The 26,121-nt window shown below is 35.3% G+C and overlaps 1 protein-coding gene across 2 annotated transcripts in view; it reads right to left on the bottom strand.

The window, feature by feature from the left end:
• RANBP17 (RAN binding protein 17) overlaps positions 1-26,121 on the bottom strand; it is a 480,295-nt gene that overhangs the window by 395,663 nt on the left and 58,511 nt on the right. The gene's annotated exons all lie outside the window — the stretch shown is intronic.

Raw genomic sequence — 26,121 nt, 5'->3', positions numbered from 1 at the left:
TCAAACTCTTGGGCTCAAGCAATCCTCTTGCCTCAGCCTCCCAAATAGCTGGGACTACAGGCACCTGCCACAATACCCAGCTAGTTTTTTAGAGATGGGGTCTTGCTCTTGTTAAGGCTGGTCTCAAACTCCTGATCTCAGGCAATCCACCTGCCTTGGCCTCCCAGGCCGAGGATCCTGCCTAGGATTATAGGCATGAGCCACCACATCCACCCTTATATATAGTTTTAACTAAACATTTAGAACAAGGATTCATTTTTACTGATTTTTTTTTTTTGCATATGATATAAAAGAAGAATCCAACTTCACTCTTTTGCATGTGGGATGAATTTTAGGATAAGCTTGTCTATTCCTGAAAAACCTGGAATTTTAACACAAATTGCACTGCATTTTCAGATCAACGTGGAGAGTATTGCTATCTTCACAATATCAAGTCTTCTGATGCATGGCCATGTAATGTCTTTTGACTTACTTAGATCTTTAATTTCTTTCAACACCATCTTATAGTGTCAGTGTGTAACTCTTACACTTCTTTTTAAAATTAAAAATACATATTTATTCCTTTTGGTATTAAAGGTGGACTTGACTTTTTTCCCTTCATTTTTGTTTTTTTTTTTTTTTTTTTTAGAGACAGAGTCTCACTGTACCGCCCTCGGGTAGAGTGCCGTGGCGTCACACGGCTCACAGCAACCTCTAACTCCTGGGCTTCCGCGATTCTCTTGCCTCAGCCTCCCTAGTAGCTGGGACTACAGGTGCCCGCCACAACGCCCGGCTATTTTTTTTTGTTGTTGCAGTTTGACCGGGGCTGGGTTTGAACCCGCCACCCTCGGCATGTGGGGCCGGCGCCCTACTCGCTGAGCCACAGGCGCCGCCCTTCCCTTCATTTTTGATTCTTTGCAACTAATATGTAAACATGCCATTGATTTTTGTTTATTGATCCTATATCCTGCATGTTTCCTGACCTCTTATTAGATTTAATAGATTTACGGATTTTTCCATTTTTTCATTCTCTCTAACATACTTCACATCTTCTTTACTCTGCTTATATAGCTTCAATTCTATGGACAATGATCATGATCTCTGCCATGCATATACAATTAATTCCTCTTTTACTCTAACATACTGACCTGACAAGACAGTTAACTGTTTATATCCAATACCCCACCTAATCTTTGCCTATATTTACACAGCTTAATGGGGAAATATACACAACTATGTTCATTAGTCTTGAATTCACCATCTCAGTTAGGCTTTGCCTAGATTTCCTATTAACATGTGGAATGGTAGTTTGTCCTGAAGATATCCACCATCAATTCCTTCCCTCCACATATGCATATACCAATAAGACATAGAGTCTCTCCTTCCAATCTTTGTAAATCTGGGCTGGATTGTAATTACTTTGACCAACAGAATACAATGAAAGTGGCCTCCTTCTGAATCTAGGCTTTCATGACCATTGGTTTCTGGAGGACAGTTTCCTCCAATCTCTCAAGGAATGCTTGATCTGGGAAGGCCAGCTACCATGTAAGAAGACTAAGGGGAGAGAGAAATGTCCAATAAAAATATATGTTCCAAGCAATCCAGCTGAGACACCAGTCTGGTGAGTATAGAAACATTCAAGTAACTCCAGCCCCAGTTCTCATCTGATTATAATCTCTGAAAGGTTCCAAAAGAGAATCATCCAACTAAGACTTATCAACCCACAGAACACTGACAGATAACAAAACTTTATTATTTAATAAGCCACTACATTCTAGTAAAAGAAAATATAATCTCCTAGCATCTTGTATCCTCCTTCTTGCTTCTTTTTATTTTGCACTTACCACTTTCCAACATAACATATTTTGCCTCTTTTTTTTTTTTTTTGCAGTTTCTGGCAAGGGCTGGATTTGAACCCTCCACCTCTGGCATATGGGGCCAAGGCCCTACTACTTTGAGCCACATGCACCGCCCTATTTTGCATATTTATTTTACCCAGTTACCTGTCTATTCCAATAGAATGTAAACTACATGAGAGCAGATATTTTTGTTTGTTTTCTATCACATTTTCATAACCCAGAACAGGGCATGGCACATTGTATGTTATCAATATACATAGGTTAATGAATTTAGAAATCATCACATAGAAAATGTAACATTAAATAGCAAAGAAAAAAGGTTGACTTGTCAATTTAGAAAAATTATTAAAATGCAGATTTTATTATAAAAAATGAATTAGCATAAATTAAATTTATGCTGCTTAAATTAAATAAAAGTAACTTCCACTCAAAATATATCCAATAGAAGATATGATACAATACACATGTTCTGAGATCAGGTTGAAAAAAGTATTGAATAACATTCTGCCTTCTTATTTAACTTCATATCATAAACAATTATTCATCTCACCATTTAAGATGGCCTAAGTGTAATGGTGAAGTGCTATGTAATGTTCCTAAATGAAAAATCCTATTATGTACCTTATATAGAAAATACACGTTAGGTAAGCTGTGTTAAGGCATGAGGCATAGGGATGTTGGTTGAGTACAATATTAGTGAATCGACAATATATTTTAAAGTGTCTTTAAACAGAAACACACACAAAACAAGGTTATGTATTGATTAAACTTACTTTCTGGGCTTATCACTAAGGTTGATGAAAATGTTGTGACCAGAGGCCCACAGGAGAAGTGGTTCAATATTTGTTAATTCTGTGTTATAGTGACTTTATGGAACATAACTACCAAATAAACAAAAATTGGCTGTATTTCTTAGAAACTTTAGGAGGTCATTATTAATACACTATATGTACTCCAACTGTGTATGGGATATGTCACATACTTTGAATAATGGATGTGAATCTGAAGCATTGCAAGCAGTATCTTTAGAGAATGCAGATGCAATATTTTATTTGACTTAAGAGTCACTAATTTTAAAATATCCTATTGTAAATTATTTCTCAAGATGAAACATACTGTTTAAATGTAAATAATTACCACCTTTACATGTTTTACCTGTTTAGATTTGTGGGTACTGGCTTTAGGTAAAGCAAGCTTTACTAAAAATAATAGAACTCTGATTCAAATCTAGGCAAAGAAATTAAGAGTCATTCTCAAACCATTAAGACTTTTAAGAATGGTAAAGAGAAATTCTCAAACAACATAGAGAATTTGTCCATGCGCTGAACAGACTTGAATAATCTAACCATATCTTATGGTACAAGGATCTCTTAAGTGGTTAACACACTTTGATTCTGAATTCTGAACTGCTCTGTCTCCTGAATTTTAACCACAGATGAGACCGCAGATACCAAGGAGAATTTTTAAACTTCTTCTAATTCCCAGAACACTTATAATAAAACTAAGTATATGTGACACATGAAATGAATAATAGTCGACATGGATGAAATTAAATTAAATAAACTTACTTTCAGGGCTTATCATTAATTAATGTTTACACCGAAACCTGCCTACTGGCTCTTAAAAAAAACAAGCCTACCTGAAAACAGACAAAGACTCACCATGCATATAATTTTTATATTTCTCTATTAGAAGTTAATATTTGTTTTAAAAACTGGAAGCAATGCAGTTTAGCTCCCAAGAGCACAACCTAGGTTCAAATTCTGCCTCTAGTACTTAACACTAGTTATTTGATTTTGCTTGACTTTAATTTCCTCATCTTAAATATAAAAATGATAACACTGTGCTTCTTAGTGTTGTGACAAGCATGTAAAGTACTCATGACAATGTTTATAAAGAGATGCTACAAATGCTCAGTTAATATTGGCTATTATTACTGTTATTATTAAATAGCTATTGCTCTTTTAATGTGGCTCTATATCATACTTAGAAAAACTATAAAATACACCAATATGTAACATTTACATATTCATTTTGTACTTTACTTTAGAATATGCTCAAGAAAATGAAGTCACATGGTAAGAATTTTTTTTTTTTTCAGACAGAGTCTTGCTCTATTGCCCAGGCTAGACTGGTACGGCATCAGCCTAGCTCACAGCAAGCTTAAACTCCTGGGCTTACGCGATCCTCCTGCCTCAGCCTCCCAAGTACTGGGACCACAGGTACCTGCCACAACGCCTGGCTAATTTTTCTATTTTTACTAGAAACAGAGGTCTCACTATTATACATGCTGGTCTTGAACTCAACAGCTCAAAGTGATCCTCCCACCTTGACTTCCCAGAATGCTAAGACTACAGGCATAAACCACCACACCCAGCCTACGATAATAATTTTTTAAGTTCTTTCCTTTCCACCCAAGATGGCTGTTACAATTGTCCATATATATTTTCTTAATTCTGCTTATAAAACAAACACAAACCTTCTATACTGGGGAAAAAAAAAATCCATGTAAAAGACATTCAGAAAAACATTTGTTAAGTTCCTACTATGTGCCATGTTTTGTGGAAAGAACAGTAACTCAGTATTTATGTGAATGGGGGAGGATGAGAAGGATGAGAGATTGACTCCAGGCCCAAATAATTTAACCTACTGAGATAGAGAAAAGTAGGAGAAAAACATTAATAGCTTTTGTAATGGACTGTAATGAGTGCCACTGTCTAAATATCAATAAGGCTAAAGATTCTAAATATAAGACATGTATTTGTACAATTCTGTGACCTTAAATTTAACCTTCTCATATCAAAGAATACCAAGCAAGAATAATATGAGATATACAGTGAGTAGTTTTTTCTAAAATATGGTAATTTTTTTTAAATCATAAACACATAGATCATATATACATTTATATATACATTAATGCATTTATGGGATACAATGTAATTTCATACAGAATTAGGAACATATACATCACACTGGTTAATATATATCTCATCTCATTTACTTATAGTATTAAGACGTTTAATACTATATACTACTACATTCGACATGTACCCTTGCATTATGCACCATTCACCCTCCCTCAATCTGACCTCCCCACTCTCCTAAACCCCCCTCCTCTCTCCTCCATTTGGGCCATAGTTGTGATCTATTCTTCATATGAAACTGTGAATGATTATAAATTGGTTTCATAATAGTACTGACTACATTGGATATACTTTCTTCCACTCTTGAGATTCTTTACTAAGTAAGATATGTTCCAGCTCCATCCATGTAAACGTGAAAGAGGTAAAGTCTCCGTCTTTTTTAAGGCTGCATAATATTCCATGGTATACATATACCACAATTTGTTGATCCATTCATGGGGTGATGGGCACTTGGACTTCTTCCATGATTTAGCTATTATGAATTGAGCTGCAATGAAAAATCTGGTATAAATACCTTTGTTATAAAGTGATTTTTGGACTTTTGGATATACACCTACTACAGGAATTGCAGAATCAAATGGCACGCCTACTTTTAGGTCCCTGAGTATTTTTCATACTTCTTTCCAAAAGGGACGTATTACTGCACTCCCACCAGCAGTGCAGAAGCGTTCCCTTTTCTCTACATCCATGCCAACATCTATACTTTAGGGATTTTGTTATGTGAGCCACTCTTACTGGACTTCGATGATATCTCAAAGTGGTTTTGATTTGCATTTCTCTGATAATTAAAGATGACGAGCATTTCTTCAAGTATCTGTAAGCCATGAGCCTATCATCTTCAGAGAAGTTTCTGTTCAAGTCCCTTGCCCACAATGAAAGGGGTTTACTTGTTCTTTTCTTATTTATAAGTTTGAGTTCTCTGTGGATTCAGGTTATCAAACCTTTTTCAGAAACATAACCTGCAAATATCCTCCCCAATTCTGAGGACTATCTGCTTGCTTTATGTACTGTGTTCTTGGCTGTGCAGAAGCTTTTTAGTTTGATCAGATCCCAGTAATGGGTTTTTGGTGTTGCTTCAATTGCCAGGGGGTCCTCCTCATAAAGTATTCTCCCAGGCCAACTTCGTCAAGTGTTTCCCCTACACTCTCTCCAAGAATTTTTTTTTTCTGTTTCCAGCCATTTTTTCTTAATTGTTAAATCATAGCTGTGTACATTAGTGCACTCAAGGGGTACAATGTGGTTTCACATACAATCTGAAATATTATTATCAAACTGTTCAACGTAGCCTTCATGGCATTTTCTTAGTTACTGTACGTGGACATTTGTATTCTGCATTTAGAAAGTTACGCCTGTACCCATTCTAAGATGCATCTTAGGTGAGGTCCCACCCATTACGCTCGGTCCACCCTAACCTCCCCCCTCACTTCCCCTTCCTTGGCCCTTTCCCCATATTCTTATGCTATAGCTGGGTTATAGCCGTTATGTGAAAGCAATAAATTAGCTTCATAGTAGGGCTGAGTACATTGGATACTTTTTCTTCCATTCCTGAGATACTTTGCTAAGAAGAATATGTTCCAGCTCCATCCATGTAAGTATGAAAGTAAAGTCTCCCATCTTTCTTTCAGGCTGCATAATATTCCATGGTACCACAATTTGCTAGTCCATTCATGGGTGTATGGGCACTTCGGCTTCTCCATTACTTACAAATTGTGAATTGGACTGCAATAAACATTCTGATATAGATGTCTTTGTTATATTGTGATTTTTGGTCTTCTGGGTATAAACCTAGTAAAGGAATTATAGGATCGAATGGCAGGTCTAGTTTTAGGTCCCTAAGTATTCTCCAAACATCCTTCCAGAAGTAACGTATTAGTGTGCATTCCCACCAGCAGTGTAGAAGTGTGCCCCTTTCTCCACATCCACGCCAACATGTCTGGTTTGGGGATTTTGTTATGTGGACTACTCTTACTGGCATTAGGTGATATCTCAAAGAAGTTTTGATTTGCATTTCTCTGATGATTAAGGATAATGAGCTTTTTTTCATGTGTTTGCAGATTATGCGTCTGTCTTCTTTAGAAGTTTCTCTTCAAGTCCCTTGCCCACCCTGAGATGGGATCACTTGTTCTTTTCTTGCTAATACGTTTGAGTTCTCTGTGGATTCTGGTTATTAGACCTTTATCAGAGATATAACCTGCAAATATTTTCTCCCATTCTGAGGGCTGTCTGCTTGCTTTACTTACTATGTTCTTGGCTCTGCAGAAGCTTTTTACTTTGACAAGATCCCAGTAGTGTATTCTTGATACTGCTTCAATTGCCTGGGGCGTCCTCCTCATGAAATATTCACCCAGGCTGATTCCCTCATTGTTTTCCCTGCAATTTCTTCAAGTTTTTTTATAGTTTTGTTTCTTAAGTTTAAATCTTTTATCCAGTGAGAGTCTATCTTAGTTAATGGTGAAAGGTGTGGGTCAAGTTTCAGTCTTTTACAGATCGCCAGCCAGTTCATCCAGCACCACTTGTTAAATAGGGAATCTTTTCCCCACTGAATGTTTTAAATTGGCTTGTCAAAGATCAAATAACATTTAAGTAGCTGGATTCATCTCTTGGTTCTCTATTCTGATCCAGACATCTACTTCTCTGTTTTTGTGCCAGTACCATGCTGTTTTGATCACTATCAATTTACAGTACAGTCTCAGGTCTGGTAGCATGATTCCTCCTCCTTTGTTTTTATTCCTGAGTAATATTTTGGCTATTCGAGGTTTTTTCTGATTCCATATAAAACAAAGTATTATATTTTCAAGATCTTTCAAATATTACAATGGAGCTTTGATAGGAATTGCACTAAAATTATATACTGCTTTTGGTACTCAGACATTTTAAAGACGTTGATTCTTCCCAGCCATTTGCATGGTATGTTTTTCCATTTGTTAACATCTTCAGCTATTTCTTGTCTTAAAGTTTCATAGTTCTCTTTGTACAGAACTTTCATGTCCTTTCTTAGTTATACTCCCAAATATTTCATCTTCTTTGGCACTACTGTGAAAGGAATAGAGTCCTTGAGTGTTTTTTTTGGCTTGGTTATTGTTGGTATATATAAAGACTACAGATTTATGGGTGTTGATTTTGTAGCCAGAGACATTGCTGTATTCCTTGATCACTTCTAAAAGTTTTGTAGTAGAATCCCTAGTGTTTTCCAGATATACGATCATATCTGCGAAGAGTGAAAGTTTGATCTCTTCTGATCCTAAGTGGATACTCTTGATCGCCTTTTCTTCCCTAATTGCAATGGCTAAAACTTCCATTACAATGTTAAAGAGCAATGGAGACAATGGGCAACCTTGCCTGGTTCCTGATCTAAGTGGAAATGATTTCAATTTAACTCCATTCAGTACGATGTTGGCTGTCGGTCTGCTGTAGATGGCCTCTATCAGTTTAAGAAATGTCCCTTCTATACCAATTTTCTTAAGTGTTCTGATCATGAAGGGATGCTGGATATTGTCAAAAGCTTTTTCTTTGTCAATTGAGAGAATCATACGGTCTTTACTTTTTAGTTTGTTTATGTGCTGAATTGCATTTATAGATTTACATATATTGAACCAGCCTTGAGACCCTGGGATAAATCCCACTTGATCATAGTGTATAATTATTTTGATGTGTTGTTGGATTCTGTTCGTTAGGATCTTATTATTTTTGCATCAATATTCATTAGTGATGTTGGTCTATAATTTTCTTTGCTTGTTGGGTGTTTCCCTGGTTTGGGGATCAAGGTGATGTTTCCTTCATAGAATGTGTTGGGTAATAGTCCTTCTTTTTCCATATTTTGGAAGAAGTTTAATAATATAGATACTAGTTCTTCTTTAAAGGTTTGGTAGAATTCTGACGTAAAGCCATCTGGTCCTGGGCTTTTCTTTTTAGAGAGATTTTATATAGCTGATGCTATTTCAGAACTTGATATAGGCCTGTTCAACATTTCCACTTCATTCTGGCTAAGTCTTGGTAGGTGGCGTACTTCCAGGTATTGGTCGATTTCTTTCATATTTTCATATTTCTGAGAGTAGAGTTTCTTGTAGTATTCATTAAGGATTTTTTGAGTTTCTTAGGGATCTGTTGTTATTTCATCATTTCTGATTGATAAAATTAGAGATTTTACTTGTTTTTCCTGGTTAGGTTGGCCAAAGGTTTATCTATTTTATTGATCTTTTAAAAAACCAACTTTTGGATTTATTGATCTGTTGTATAATTCTTTTGTTTTCAATTTCATTTAATTCTGCTCTGATTTTGGATATTTCTTTTCTTCTGCTGGGTTTGTGATTGGAATGTTCTTCTTCAGTTGTTTGAGATGTAACATTAAGTTATTAACTTCCTCTCTTTCCGTTTTCTTGAGGAAGGCTTGCAGTGATATAAATTTCCCTCTAAGGACTGCCTTTGCAGTATCCCAGAGGTTCTGATAATTCGTGTCTTCATTGCTGTTTTGTTCCAAAAATTTGGTGATTTCCTTGTTAATCTCATCTATAACCCATCTATCCTTCAGCATAAGGTTGTTTAGCTTCCATGTTTTTGTACGGGTATGCAGATTCCTGTTGATACTGAGATCAACTTTTATTCCATGATGGTCTGAGAAGATGCAAGAAATAATTACTATTTTTTTTTATTTGTTGAGGTCTGACTTGTGGCTAGTATGTGGTCAATTTTGGAGTATGTTCCGTGGGCTGATGAGAAGAATGTGTATTTAGTTATGTCGGGATGAAATGTTCTGTAGATGTCTGTTAAGTCTAGATGTTGAATGGTTAAGTTAAAATCTAAAATTTCTTTGCTTAGCTTCCTTTTGGAGGATCTATCCAGCACTGCTAAAGGGGTGTTAAAATCTCCAACTACGATGGAACTGGAGGAAATCAAGTTGTTCATGTCTGCTAGAGTTTCTCTTATAAATTGAGGTGCATTCTGGTTGGGTGCATAAGTATTAATAATTGAAAACTCATCATGTTGAGTATTACTTTTAACAAATATGAAGTGTCCATCCTTATCCTTTCTTATTTTGGTTGGTTTAAAGCCTATTGCATCTGCAAATAGGATTGCAACGCCTGCTTTTTTCTCCTTTCCATTTGCCTGGAGTAAAGATGACCACCCCTTCACCTTGAGTCTATATTTGTCTTTTAATTTAAGATGAGATTCTTGTATGCAGCAGATATCTGGTTTGAGTTTTTGTATCCAGTCAGCCAACCTGTGCCTCTTTAGAGGACAATTTAAACCATTCACATTAATTGAGAAGATTGATAAGCCTTTCGAAAGTCCAGTGGACATTTTTAATCCTTTTGCGACTGTGGAAGTGGAATTTAATCAAAAGTTTCTGGGTGGGTTTACTTTTGTGGTGGAGGGCTACGCTGGTCTTTATGAAGGGTAGGACTGAGAATATTCTGGAAAGCTGATTTAGTTGTGGCAAATTTCTTCAACATGTGAATGTCATTAAAGTATTTAATTTCTCCGTCATAAATGAAACTCAGTTTAGCTGAGTACAGGATCCTGCATTGAAAGTTATTTTGTTTTGGGAGATTAAAAGTCTATGACCATCCTCCTGTAGCTTGAAAGGTTTCAGCAGAGAGATCTGCAGTTATTCTAGTATTCTTGCCCTTGTAGGTGATGGTTTTCTTTCGTCTGGCTGCTTTCAGAATTTTCTCCTTCAAATTAACTTCAGTGAAATTGATTATGATGTGTCTGTGGGATGTCTTATTTCGGTTGAGTTGTGCTGGAGTTCTGAAACTGCTATCTGAATTTCAGAATCTCTTAGCATGTCTGGAAAGTTTTCCTTCATAATCTCATGTAGAAGAGACTCTGTGCCTTGTGAATACATTTCGTCACTTTCAGGGATCCCTATAAGACGAATATTGATTTTCTTCAAATTATCCCAGAGCTCTCTGAGAGAGTGATCTGTTTTTGCCCTCCATTTCTCTTCCTCCTTGAGAGTTTGCAAGCGTTCAAAAGCTTTGTCTTTAATGTCAGAAATCCTTTCTTCTGCTTGCTCCATTCTGTTACTGAGGGTTTCTACTGTGTTTTTCAGATCTTTGAGGGATGCAACTTCTTGTCTTGATGTATCAAAATCTTTGGTCATTTGGTCGTTGAATTCTTGAGATATCTTTTGGGTTACTGCTTAGAATTCTAATTCGATCTTATTTGCTGTCCAGATTCTGAATTCGATTTCTGACATCTCAGCTATTTGTTTGTGCATGGGATCTTGTGCTTTGTCTGCCCCACTGATCCTTGGGGGAGTTGATCTACTGTGATTATTCATATTGCCAGAGTTTTTCTGTTGATTTTACCTCAGGATTGTTTTTCACCATTGCCTCTGGCCGTCCTCAGAGTTTGGGAGGTGTCTCTCCAAGATTAGACCCCAGCGGGATCACTCTATTGTTGCTGGATCTTTGTAGGGAGTGACCCTGTGTAGTTCCTCTGGGGCTGCCCCAGCCAGGGAGTTCTGGTTGTGGGAGCAGCTCCAGAGTGTGACACACCCGGATCCAGCAACAGGGCGGGGTGTGGTGCACACGGTTCTGGGAGAGCCTGGTGCCCAGTGACTTTGGCTCAGAGAGCCGAAGGCTCCATCAGTCTCTGGCCAGGAGAAGAGCTCCATGCAGGGGCAGGGAGGGCTCCAGAGGGCATGCAGCTGCCAGTCCCTTCAGACAAGCAGGCTGGTGTGGAGGCAGGGAGGATATAGGAGGACTGTCGCAGGGTTGCACGGCTCCCGCAGTCCTGGGTCAGGGTATGCGGAGGCCCGGCGGGTGTGGGTCGCGAGTCGGGGGTCGCGGCGCAACTCTTACGGAGGTTCTGGCGGGTGCCGATCGCAGTCGCGTCATGGTTCTTATGGAGGTCTGGGCAGCGCAGCTCTTAGGGAGGTCCAGGTGGGAGCCAGTCGTGGTCGTGGCCCAGCTCTTACGGAGGTCCAGGAGGCGTAGCTCCTAGACCGTGGTAATTGTTTTTGAACAACAGTCTGGTTTGTCTATGAAGTCTTCACTAATGAAGATGGAGCTGGATCACAGCACCACATGGCACCAAGCTTGTCACAGTTGATTGTACCTCTCCAAGAATCTTTATAGTTTCATGTCTTAAGTTTAAGTCTTTTATCCGGTGAGAGTCAATTTTTGTTAATGGTGAAAGGTGTGGGTCCAGCTTCAGTCTTCTACAAATTGCCAGCCAATTCTCCCAGCACCATTTGTTAAGTAGGGAGTGTTTTTCCCAATTTATATTTTTGATATGCTTATCAAAGATCAAATGACGGTAAGTGTCTGGGTTCATCTCTTGGTTCTCAATTCTGTTCCATATATTTACCATTCTGTTTCTGTGCCAGTACCATGCGGTTTTGATTACTGTTGATTTATAGTATAGTCTGAGGTCTGATGGGATGATTCCTCCTGCTTTGTTTTTATTTCTGAGTAATGTCTTGGGTATTTGAAGATTTCCACTCAGATCAGGAACCAGGCGAGGTTGCCCACTGTCTCCATTGCTTTTTAACATTGTAACTTAAGTCTTAGCCATCGCAATCAGGCAAGAAAAGGCGATAAAGGGTATACAAATAGAGTCCGAGGAGATCAAACTTTTACTCTTTGCAGATGATATGATTTTATACCTGGAAAACCCAAGGGACTCAACCACAAAACTCTCAGAAGTTATCAAGGAATACAGTAGTGTCTCAGGCTACAAAATCAATACTCACAAATCAGCAGCTTTTATATATACCAATAATAGTCAAGCTGAAAAAACAGTCAAGGACTCTATTCCCTTTATAGTTGTGCCAAAGAAGATGAAATATTTGGGAATTTACCTAACAAAGGATGTGAAAGATCTCTATAAAGAGAATTATGAAACTCTGAGAAAAGAAATAGCTGAAGATGTTAACAAATGGAAAAACATATATGCTCATGGCTAGGAAGAATCAACATTGTGAAAACGTCCAGGTTACCCAAATCAATTTTCAAATTTAACACAAAGCACCACCATCATACTTTAAAGATCTGGATAAAATATGGTAATTTCTGAATGGAAGATTATAGAGAAAAACAGAGTGCATACTTACTTACTCGTGGTTTTAGAAAGTATTTCTATTGTATAAGAAATAGAAAAACATTATTTCTTAACCCTTAGAAACTTAAATACTGAGTAAGTCAGGATTAATGTTAGAAACAAACATTGATATATAAAAACCTTATTATCAAGCTATAGAATAAAATTCTGATATTTAGCTGAATACTAAGTGGTATTTCTCATAAACATTAAACTTCCCCTAAACTTGAATAATTTTAGACCCACAGTATTGTAAATAATAAATGTTAAGAAGTTACTTTGGGAAATAAGCCAGACACACAAAGAAAAATAACCGTACGGTCTCATTTATATGCAGAATCAAAAGGAAATAAAGGTAGAATACATAGAAACAGAGAATAGCAGTGGTTATCAGGGGCAAGGAGAAGGAGGAAATGAGAAGTAAGTCAAAGTGTACAAACTTACATTTATGTAGGATGAATAAACCTGGAGATCTTATGTACTGCAAAAGGACTATAGTTAATGAGATTTTGTCATATACTTGAGATTTGGAAAGTGAGTAGATTTTAAGTGCTTTTATCACAAAATCTTCAAGAAAAGGTAACCATGGATGATGACAGATAGAATAATTTGCTTAATTGTAGCATTCATTTCACTATGTATATCAACACATCACAGTGTACATCAAAGGGGAAAAAAAAAAGGTTACTTGGGTAACATACTTACATCCAAAAAGTTTAAAGAACCAGGTAAATCCATGTATCTAAATCACATTTAGAAAAGAAAATCTGATACATGAGTTTCATTTTATAATAATCCTAAGTTTCCATTATAATTTTCCATGTTTCTACTTATGCTGAAATGTTCAGGGCACTTGTTTCAGCAGCTGTTCAAGCATAGAACATTTTTTCCCTAACAAAATAATTATTGCTGCAATAATCCATAATTATGGTTTATAACTGCAATAATCCCAAAGAAATCCGTCATTACCATAGATCACAAGTAATCGTTAACTACTGTTAATGATCTATTTCTTAGGGATTATTGTTTCCGTAAACCATGACCGTACCACAAATATAGAAGAGCAAGACAATATAATACAAATGGGATCATAATATAATAATAAACTTATTTTGTAAGATTAAAAGCCATTAAGCATCTAAATTAAAGCACCCATAACAAGAGCATATAATTTTCTTTGTTCAACACTAACTGAAGTGTTTAGTCTAAACAAAAGAAACTAAAAACTGCTACACACAATGTACAAACTAGAAACATGTTTTGCATTTTTTCTAATATAAAACAATCATTGTTAACAGATCACAGGCTTTTGTTTAAAAGAAAGACTCCTTCCCACTCACCTTCTAACCAGAAGAAAGGAAGAAAACAAATATTTTTAAAACTTCTACTGAAACTACATAGTGTATCCAACTTTTAAAAAATTCTTCAATTTACAATAGAGAATCAGGCCTGAATTATTTTATTTAGTAGATAAACCAACTTAATAACACTAAATTATCACATTTCAGTTGATATCACTTATTTTACAACTGAATCTTTTCAGATTTTAATATTTGATGTGAAAACGTGTATGTGAATACATATGAAAAACACCCTACCAATTGAAGAATCAGTGAATTACCAATATTGTCACCCTTCCCCTAGCTTTTCCCCTTACCTCCTACTCTACAGGTAACTATGATAACTATAATACAATATTTGATGCTGTTATTTTGATTTTTTAAAATTTTATCACATATGCATATTTTACAAATAATATATTTCTACTCACTTTTGAGCTATAAGTTTCATACTGTATGTAGCTTCCTGAACGTTGGTTTTCTTTTCACTAAACATCTAATCTCTGATGGTCAACCTTGATAAGTATATATGTACTTTTTACTTTTTAAATTTTTATTTTCATTTTTGTCACTATATTAATATTCCATAATAATTATATATTGATCTCTTCATCCATCTTCATATTGATGGGCATCTGAGCTGGTTCTACTTTTTGCCATAATGAATAATGATATGAATATTATCGCATATATCATCTTGTGTACAGATTTTTATGGCAAAGTGCCAGGCATTCATTTCACTTCCATTGCCAATTAGTTACACATGATACTCCTCAGATGGAATTCGTTTTGACCCACATTATTCTATAAAATTTCTTATTTTTAACAGTCTATGGGGAGTAAAGTTGTCTTTTATGTGCCTTAAATTTCATTTCTCTTATCAATAATGAAGTTGTGCATTCTTTCAAATATATATACCATTTGTTTTTCTTTGTTTTGAGATGCCTATTTGCTTGTATCTATTGATCATTTTCCTAAAAGAACTATTTATTTTAATGGTTTTTAATCATTTTCTTTCAGTATTATTCTAGATGGTGATCCTTGTTTGTAGTGTGTGTGTGTTGCAAATATCTTCTTCAGTTCTGGTCTCTTCCTATTTAATTCAAGTCAATTTAAGTAAATTTTTTTCTAAGAATTTATTGAAGTTATCTAATTTATTAAACTCAGAAAATACTACGAGTGATTTTATCTTTAGAATCTTTGCTACACCCATAATTGTTTGTTTCACCTTTTGTTCCTAACAGTATTTATTTGTGAACTCTTTCCTCCTTAATCTCACAAGAGGTTTGTCAATTTGATTAGTCTTTTTGTTTCGACCCCCATTTCTTTTTCTCTCTCCTTTCCAGCTTCTGGTAACCACCAATCTACTCTTTATCTTCAGTCGACACACTCTTTTGGCTCCCGCATATGACTGAGAGTAAGTGATATTAATGTTTCTGTGCTTGGCTTAATTCACTTCATAAAACAGGCTCCAATTCCACACACACTGATGAAAATGCCAGGATTTTGTTTTTTTTAATGTGAATAATATTCCCTTGTACATATACACCACATTTCCTTCATCCACTGATCCAGTGATGATGGGCACATTGATTACACATTTTGGTTATTGTGAACAGGGTGGCAATAAACATGGGAGTGTAGGTATCTCTTTGATATATTGATTTCCTTTCATTCGGATATATACCCAGTAGTAGGATTTCCATACCAAATAATAGTTGTATTTTTACTTTTTTAAAGAACTTCTATACTGATCTCCATGGTAGCTGTACTAATTTACATTCCTACTAACAGTGTACAAGCATTCCTCTTCCACCACATCCTCACCAGCATCTGTTATTGTCTTTCTTTTTGATATAAGCCATTTTAACTGGGGTGACAAGATATCATGTTGTAGTTTTGTGAAGGGGGGGTCGATAATTAATGATGATGGGCATGTTTTCTTACACTTGTTGACCATCTGTATGTCTTCTATTGAGAAATGTTTGTTCACAGCCTTTGTCCATTTCTAGATTGGCTTATTTGGGGGATTTTGCTATTGAGTTGACCTAATATATTCTGGTTATCTCCTGTCAGATGGATAGTCAGCAAATATTTTCTCCCATTCTACGGGCTGTCTCTTTACCTTGTGGACTATTTCCTTTGCTGTAAAGAAGCTTTTTAGCTTGATGTAATCCCAACTGATTTTTTGTGCTTTGTTGCCTGTGCTCTGATGTTTAAAAAAAAAATCTTTGCCTACTTAAGAAAGCAAAGAAATCTTCATTTCTTTTACAGATTGCTCACTGCTGGCATATATATAAATGCTACTGATTTTTCATTCTGCAACTTTACTGAATTTATCTGTTCTAACAGCTTTTTGATGGAGTCTTTAGGTTTTCCTAGGTAAAGGGTCCTGTCACCTGCAAACAAGCCTAATGTGACTTCTTCCATTCCAATTGTGATGCCCTTTATTTCTTTCTCTTGCCTAATTTATCTGGCCAGGACTTTTAGTGTTATGTACAATAATACTTCTGAAAGGGGGCATTCTTCTCTTCTTAAGTCTTTAGAGTAAGAATCTTCAATGTTTTCTCATCCAGAACAATGTTAGCTGTGGGTTTGTCATATATGGCCTTTATTATTTTGAGAAATGTTCCTCATTTTAATGAAGATTTTTATCGTAAAGAGATGTGGAATTTTCTCAGATACTTTTATGGCATCTATTGAAATAATCATATAGTTTTTGTTTCTGATTCTGTTACCATGATATATCATGTTTATTGAGTTGTATATACTAAACAGTCTTTGCTTCCTTATGATGAATTGAACTCCATCATGGTGAATGATCTTTTTAATGTGTTACTGGAATTCTATTACCTAGCATTTTGTTGAGGATTTCTGTGCCTTGTTTATCAGGATATTAGCCTGCAGTTTCCTTTGTTGTTGTTGCATCCTTATCTGGTTTTGTTATCAGAGTAATGCTGGCCTCATAGAATGAGTGCTGATGAATTCCCTCTTTTTCAATTTTTTTTAAAGAGTTTAAAGAAGTTTGTTATGAGGTCTTCTTAAATGTTTAATAAATGCAGAAGTAAATCCATCAGGTCCTAGGATTTTCTTTGATGAGAAATTTTTTTTTTTTATTATAGCTTCAGTCTCATTACTTGTTTATGGATTGTTGAGGTTTTCTAATTTTTCACAGTCCAATCTTGGTAAGTATTACATGGCCAGGAATTTATCCACTTCTATGTTTTCCAATTTGATGGTGTATAGTCATTCATGGTAGCCTCTCATGATTCTTTGTATTTCTGAGGTTTCAAGTACTATGTCTTCTTTTTCATTTCTGATTCTATTTATTTTGGATCTTTTCTCTTTTCTTAGTTTGATTAGCTGGAAGTTTGTTGATTTTGTCTTTCAAACAATCAACTTTTCATTTTGTTGAAAATGGTGGGGCAAATGAGCAAGCTCTGTATTATTTTTTAGTCTCAATTTCACTGACTTCTGCTATCTTTTGTTATTTCTTAGTTCCTCAAGGTGGATTAGTTTATTTGAAGTCTTTTTAGTTTTTGTTTGATAGAGGCATTTATTGCTATAAACTGCCCTTCTTGCACTGCTTTTTTCATTTACCATACAAGTTGGTATGTTGCATTTCTACTTTCATTTGTTTCAATAAAGTTTTAAATTTCCTTCTAATTTTTTCATCAACCCATTGTCATTCAGGAGCATGGTGTTTAATTTCCATGTTTATATAGTTTCCAAGGTTCCTGCAATTAATTTCTAGTTTTACTCCATTGCAGCAGAAAAAGAAACTTGATATAATTTTTAATTTCTGAACTTGTACAATACTTGTGTACCTTAACTCTACCGTTTCTTTGTGGATTTTCTGTCTGAAGTGAGGTATTAAAGTGCCCTTACCATTACTACATTTAAATCTCTCTCTCCCTTTAGATCAGTGGTTCTCAACCTGTGGCTTGTGGCCACAGGAACTGTATTAAAGGGCCGCGGTATTAGGAAGGTTGAGAACCACTGCTTTAGATCTATTAATATTTATACATTTGAAAGCTTTATTATTGGGTGCATATTTATAATTGTTATATCCTCTTCTGGAATTAAGCCCTTTATTATTATATAGTGTTCTTATCTTTTTTAAATAGTATTTTGCTTGTAGTCTATATTATCTAATGTAGTACAGCTACTTCTGTTGTTTTTTGGTTTCCAGTGGCATGGAATATCTTTTTTCTACCCCTTCATTTTCAGTGTATGTGCGTCTTTATAGGCAGATTTTTTGAAGGCAGCATATAGTTGAGTCTTGTCCCTTTAACCACTCAGCTACTTTACGCCTTTTCATTGGAGAACTGAGACCATTTTCACTGAGTGATAATACTGAAAAACACTTATTGTTGACATTGTGTTGCTTGTTTTCTGATTGCTTTCAGACTCTTCCTTTCTTTTCTTACCATTTTCCTTTGTGGTTAAATGATTACCGCTGGTAGTATGTTTTACTTCATCGCATTTTATTTTTAGTGAATCTACCATAGCTTTTTTGCATTATGGTTGCCACAAGGCTTATAAAAAAATTCTTACACATCTGCAGTCCCCAACTTCAGGGTAGCAGACTGACACACTCCATAGCCTGTTAGGAAAAGGGCCGCACAACAGGAGGTGCATGGTGGGGCAAGTGAGCAAGCTTCATCTGTATTTACAGCCACTCCCCACTGTTTGCATAATTTCCTGAGCTCTGCCTCCTACCACATCAATGGTGGCATTAGATTCTCACGGGAGCATGAACTCTACTGTAAAATGTAGCATGTGTAAAATTTAGGTTGCATGTTACTTATGAGAATCTAATGCCTAAAGATCTGAGGTAGAGCTGAGGCAGGATGCTAGTGCTGGAAAGAGGCTGCAAATACAGATCAATAGCAGAGAGATTAGACTGCACAGTGACCATAATAAATCAACTGCTTCCAGACTCATAGCAAAACCCTATCAGAGAGTGGCAAGTGACAATTAAGCTGCCTTTGATGGCAGGCTTTATGGAGGCAAGTGAGCATTTTACTTTAATTGTAAAGCTGTATCTGGTAGCAGGCTTTATAGTGACAAGTGAGTTGATGTACTTGAATTGTACACAGCTACATCTAGGTAGGATTTAACCCTTTGACCGTAAAGTGCTCAGAAACAAAAAATGCCAATTGAGGGTGCAATTATAACAATCGTTATGAGACATGGCACACCACGGGATGTTTTTTGGTATCTTACTAATCAAAATAACCCACCCAAGTTGCTTTCAGTTTCAATATTTTATATTTATAAAAAAGTAATATGCAAACAAAAAAATTTAATATGAAACGATAAAGTTTTGCATTATCAATAAAGCTTTAATAATCCTTTTTTGTATGGTACAACTCAAAACATCAAAATCGCATATTTCTGGATTCAAATTATTTGAATTTGAATTGAAGTTGCCAAGGATTGGCTTCTTTTAAATTTGAAAAAGGTTCTACACTTTTGTTTTCCAAATCAGATTCTAAGGTATTTCACCATTTATGTTTTTTGTGAGAATTATTTTTAAAGGTACCTCTATCTCCAAATTCTCCAACAATAATCAAGTCTTTTGAACTTGATGACTCTTTGAATTTACTGTACTCCATATTTACATATACTCCCACAAGAATCCACTATTTGTACAAATTACTTCAGGCACAAGTGTGAAAAATATTGAGAACAAAGTGAAGGGTATGCTTATAGATTCAAGTCAGGTAACATAGCAGGAACATGTGTCATCAAGTTTTTGTTTGCAAAATAAACAGTGCCTACAAGCGTTGCTCGCACAAAAAGAACATCTTATTTGTACACCTTTAGGCATTGTTCACAGTCAAAAGTTCAGTCAGAATCAGACACTCATTTTAGTCCACACCTGGCCAGCCCATACGTACTTGTCTCCATCACAGTTTTGGAAGTGTACAAACTAATACTAGCAATAATGTGTAAAAAATATCAATATCACTAGAGAGCTTCTTGGAAAAGGGTGAAAGACTCAATGATTACACAAGAAAACTTAAAGATTGCCAACAAAATGAAAGCTGCGTTTAAAAGAAAATACTAAGCCAGATGAGAGAAAAACACAATTAAATTCAGGAATGGGGGAGGGAGGTTCAGTGGGCTCCCATCGATCATATATAAGGTAGGAGTACAGGGCAAATCTCCTGGGTGAAGGACTCAACTACAACTGGGACCATACCTTACGAATACAGACAACATAGTCCAATCATATGTACCCTCATGTTAATCCGAAACAAAATGAAACAAAACAAAAAAAGAACAGAAAATACTAAGAGTCCTACTTCAATTGTACTTTCACTACAATAGGTAATTCATATCTGGCAATAAACTGTCCAATAAAGCCATGAAATCTTTAAAACTGCTTTGCCACGTGGAGACTTGAATTAAAAGACAAGCTTTTCGAGTTTTTCAAAACAGCAAAACAAACATGAAGAACAGAAGCAATTATGGAAGGCCACCATTCCATCAAAATGTGAAGCCCTTTAGTGCTGGTAAAGAGTTGATCCTGTCTGCTGCTAATGACATTTGCTGTGAACTTTTAGGAGAGGCTGCAAGTCAAAAGGTGGCATATGTTCCTCTTTTGGCTAACATCATAACTAGACAAATTGATAAAACTGTAGAAGACACTGTGGCACAAATGTTAGACAGGATTAATGAGTCACTGTGGTGGTATACAATCCATGTTGATGAGTCTACCAATGTTGGCAAGGCAACAATGCTTGTTTTTGTGAGATACATTTTTCAGGAAGATGTGTACAAGAATATACTATGTGCACTTTTGTTACCAAAGAATACCACAGCTGCAGAACTATTCAAAATATCTCAGAGTGGCTTTGATTTGCATTTCGCTGATGATTAGGAACAATGAACATTTTTTTCATGTGTTTCTTAGCTATTTATCTTCTTCAGAGAAATTTCTGCTCAAGTCTCTTGTCAACAAATAAATAAGATTATTTGCTCTTTTCTTGTTGAATAATTTGAGTTCTCTATAGAGTCTAATCATCAGTCCTACAACAGAGACTCCACAGATTTCTTTTAGGAAACAGTCACCCTTGGCAGCACATTTCAGTGACACAGAATGGGTCACAAAACTTGCTTACTTGTGTGACATATTTAATCTGCTCAACTAATTCAATCTTTCACTTCAGGGGACAATGACAACTGTGTCTGAGTTGGCAGATAAACTGGCTGCATTCAAAGCCAAACTGGAATTATGGGGTCAAAGAGAGAACATTAAGATCACTGAGAGAACGTTTCAAACATTAATGGAGATTTTTGAAAGAGACTGAGCCAGGGCATTCTGTCTTCAGACTGGCATACAATCACCTATCTCAGCTGTCAAAAGAATTCGAGCATCACTTCCCAACCACAAAAGACCCCCAAACTGAAGAGGAATGGATCCATGACCCATTTTTGAAGAAACCAGATCAATCAATTTTGTCTAGAAGAGACATTCTCTCAATTTTGTCTAGAACAGAGCATCTCTTGGTGTTAGAAGAAAATCAACTACTTGAGATCACAAATGATGGTGGCCTTAAAAGTAGGTTTGAGAAAACTACAAATCTCCCTACATTCTAAATTAAAGTCGAAGTGGAATATCCTGAGACTGCCACAAAACCACTACAAGTCCTGCTTCCATTTCCAACATCCTCTCTTTGCAAAGAAGGGTTTTCTGCAGTGACGACAACCAAAATGAAATTACTAAGTAGACTGGACATAGGCAACACACTTCAAAGGTCACTGTCTCCTATCATCCTCAGAGGGGAATTACAGGAAAACATGCTTATAGTTTCAACTGATTCTGCATTATGGTGAGTTGTATAATTATTTCATTATATTTTACGATGCAATCATAATAAAAATAAAGTGCACAAGAAATGTACTGTGCTTGAATCATCTCGGTCCAGAGGCCATCACATTACCTGACCTCAAATTATACTACTATAAAGCTATAGTAACCAAAACAGTATGATACTGGTATAAAGGTAGAGAACAGATGAAGAAAACAGAATAGAGAATTCACAAATAAAACCATATAGCTACAATGAACTGATTTTTGACAAGCAGACAAAAACATACACTGGGGAAAGAACACCCTGTTCAATAAATGGTGCTGGGAAAACTGAATAGCCACAGAGAAGAATGAAACAGGATTCCTATCTCTTGCCATACACAAAAATTAACTCAAGATAGATTCAAGACTTGGTAAGGCATGCAACCATAAAAATTTTAGAAGAAATTACAGGGAAAATTCTTCTGGACATCAGCCTAAAGAAAGAATTATGACTAAAACTCCAAAGGCAATACAACAAAAATAAATAAATGGGACTTATAAAATTTATAAGTTTACGCGCAACAAGGGAAATAATCAACAGAGTAAATACACAACCTACAGAATGGGAGAAAATACTTGCAACTATCCATCAAGGGGCTAACATCCAAAATTTACAAAGAACTCAAACAAATCAGTAAGAAAAAAAAAACTAAGAAATGGGCAAAAGCCAGGAACAGAGTTATCTAAAAGAAGAAAGACAAATGGCCAAATAAACATAAAAAAAGTTCAACATGATGAATCATCAGGGAAATACAAATTAAAATGAGAAGATACCTTATCCCATCAAAATGTCCATTATTAAAAAATAAATAGACAGTGCTGTGGATGTGGTAAAAAGGGAACACTTATACGCAGTTGATAGGACTATAAATTAGTACAACCTCTATAGAAAACAGTACAGATATCCCTCAAAGACCTCAAAGGAGACCTACCATCTGACCCAACAATCCCACTGTTGTATCTCTACCGAAGGGAAATCAATCAAAAAGACATACGAACAGGAACAAAGCAAGAATATCCAAGTCTTACCACTTACATTCAACACTGCACTAGGAGTTCTACTAGTAGATAAGACAAGAAAAAGAAATAAAAGGCATGAAGGCTGAAAGGAGACACAAAACTGTCTTTATTTGCAGATGACATGATCACATCGATAGCTATAAAGAATCTACAAAAATATTTATTAGCACTAATAAACAAATTTAGCAAAGTTATAGGACATAAAGACAAAAATCAATTCTGAATTTATAGGGTAACAGAGAATAATCAGAAAATTTTAAATACCATCAAAAATATATAGGAATAAGTTTAGTGAATAATTTTTAATAAATATACACAGAAAACAACAAAACAATGCCAAGAAAATTAAATGTTCATGAACTGGAAGACTCAATACTCTTAAGTTGGTCCAAACTTATATATAAATTAAGGCAATCTCAATTCAAATTCTAGCAAGTTTTGAAGAAACTGACAAGCTGATGCTAAAATATAGAAATCAAAAGACAAAGAATAGCCAAAACTTATTTGAAAAAGAGTAAGATTGAAAGATTCAGATTACCTTATTTTAAGACTTTTATAAAGACATAGTAACCAAGACAATATAGTATTAGCAAAAGGATAGATATAAAGATCAATGGTAAAGAATAGAGAGTCCAGTAATAAACCTTAGCACTTTATGGTCAACTGATTTTTAACAATGGTGTTATGGTTACTTAATGGGGGAAAGATAGTCTTTTCCACAAATGGAGCTAGAACTACTGGATATTGTATGGGAGAAAAACCTTGACACTTAATTCAAAACATTTACAAAAATTAACCTATACTGGATCATAGATCTAAATATAATAGCTAAATTCTTAAACTTACAGAAGAAATCACAGAACTCTTTGTGACATTAGGTTAGATAGGTTTCTTAACACACAGAAACCTCAAGCCATAAAGAAAAAAAGTGAAAGAGCAGACCATAAAATTAAAAACTCTGTCTTTGAAAAATAGTTAAAAAGATAAATGACAGGCTGAGAGAAAATATTGGCAAAACATATACAATACATAAAAAGGGGATTACATACAGAATATAATGCACTTTTACAAATCCACAATAACACATACAAAAGAACCAACCCAATTTAAAAATGGACAAAAGATATGAACAGACTTTTCACAAAATATATAAATAGCAAAAAAGCAATATACTATGCTTAACAACATTAATCATTAGAGAAATATAAATTATAACCACAATGGGCTAGCACTAGTCACCCAGTAGAATGGCTGAAATTAAGAAGACAGATAATATCAAATGAGGGCAAGGATCTGGAACTAAAACTTTTATGTTAATGGGAATAAAAAAAATGACATAGATATAAAAATGATACATACAAAATAGCACCAGATAGTTTGACACTATCCACTAAAGTCCACTAAAGTTGAATGTACACATATAATGATGGATATACATAACAATCTTTACAGCAGCACTGATTTTATTTTAAAAAATAGAGAAAATAACAAATACTCCATTGATAAGAGAATCCATAAATAGTCGTAAATTCAAACAACATAGCAGTGCATGGTAATAAAAATGAAGGAACTATTGCATAATGCGCACAAATGCAATACTGATAAATAGTAATAAATTGTAGAAAAAGAGTATGATTCCACATGTACACCTAAAGCTCAGAAATATGCAGAACCATGTATTATTTTCAGAATACATAGCTATGCAATAGAATCAATTGATAAGCACAAAATTCAAGACTGTTAAGCATTTACTATTGGATGGAAGGAGAATAGAATAGATTGGAAAGAAAATCAGAAAGTGAAGCAAAAATATTGGCAATGACCTATTCTTTAAGCCAGGTGATGGAGTTTGTTACTGCTCTTCTATAGGGCTCAATACGTATAAATATCCTCTCATGTGTATCTGATATTTAACAATTTTCCAACTCTGGGCGGCGCCTGTGGCTCAGTGAGTAGGGCGCCAGCCCCATATGCCGAGGGTGGCGGGTTCAAACCCAGCCCCGGCCAAACTGCAACCAAAAAATAGCCGGGCGTTGTGGCGGGCGCCTGTAGTCCCAGCTGCTCGGGGGGCTGGGGCAGGAGAATCGCGTAAGCCCAAGAGTTAAGAGGTTGCTGTGAGCCGTGTGACGCCACGGCACTCTGCCCGAGGGCGGTACAGTGAGACTCTGTCTCTACAAAAAAAAAAAAAAAAAAAAAAAAAAACAATTTTCCAACTCTACTAAAAGGAATCAATAATGAAGAGACTAAATGCTGCAAAAATGTTAGTTCTCCCCAATTAATTTATAAATTAAAATATCCTAATTAAAGAGAGAGAAAGAACATTTAAAGTACAGAAAATTAACTAACTACGGTATTAGCCCTTTATCAGTATTATGCAAACTTAAAGAAAGATGACAAACAATAAAAAGCATTTCTAAGAAACATTATGCAAATGTAAAAATTCTTTTAAAGATTTTTTTTTTAAAGTTGAGAAGCCACTGAAAGTAAACTTGACTACAATCCCTTACCAAATTCACTTTCTATAGTAAGATAAAACAGTTACGAAAAAGTATTAAACTGTAATTAAAATGCCTTCTATTAGAAATGTATAAGTCAGTTCCATTCTGATAATACATATTTAAAAATATGCAAAATATTTATTTTTATTTCCTACACTCCTGAAAGAATTTAAAGGACTATACAAAAATAAATACCTTCTCCTTCAACAAAGAATATAAGACAAAATAATGAGGAAATTGAGGAATTAAAAAAATGACAATAAAGCTATGAGGAAGGTTAATACAGAAAAGCAAAACCATGATTAGCTCTTACACACTTTTTTACTGGCTGAAATTTGGCTCTAAGTTTGTAATAAACTATAGCAAAGAAGAAAACACAACTAGTTAAGAGATAATTATGTTAATAAACTATCTGCTCAAGGACCATTAGCTTTTCTTAAGTCTAATGTAGAGATAAGTATTTCCCATGAATTTTAAAGAACTAAAAATTTTTAAGAACTAAAAATCAACCATTAAGCCACTAAAATGTACAGCAGATTAATAAAAAACCCTGGTTTACTAGGGTACCAGAAACTGGGGGAAATTAAT

The sequence above is a fragment of the Nycticebus coucang genome, chromosome 17 (assembly GCF_027406575.1).
Source record: "Nycticebus coucang isolate mNycCou1 chromosome 17, mNycCou1.pri, whole genome shotgun sequence".
Classification (NCBI taxonomy): Eukaryota; Metazoa; Chordata; class Mammalia; order Primates; family Lorisidae; genus Nycticebus; species Nycticebus coucang.
This window is presented reverse-complemented; position numbering and strand designations above follow the sequence as displayed.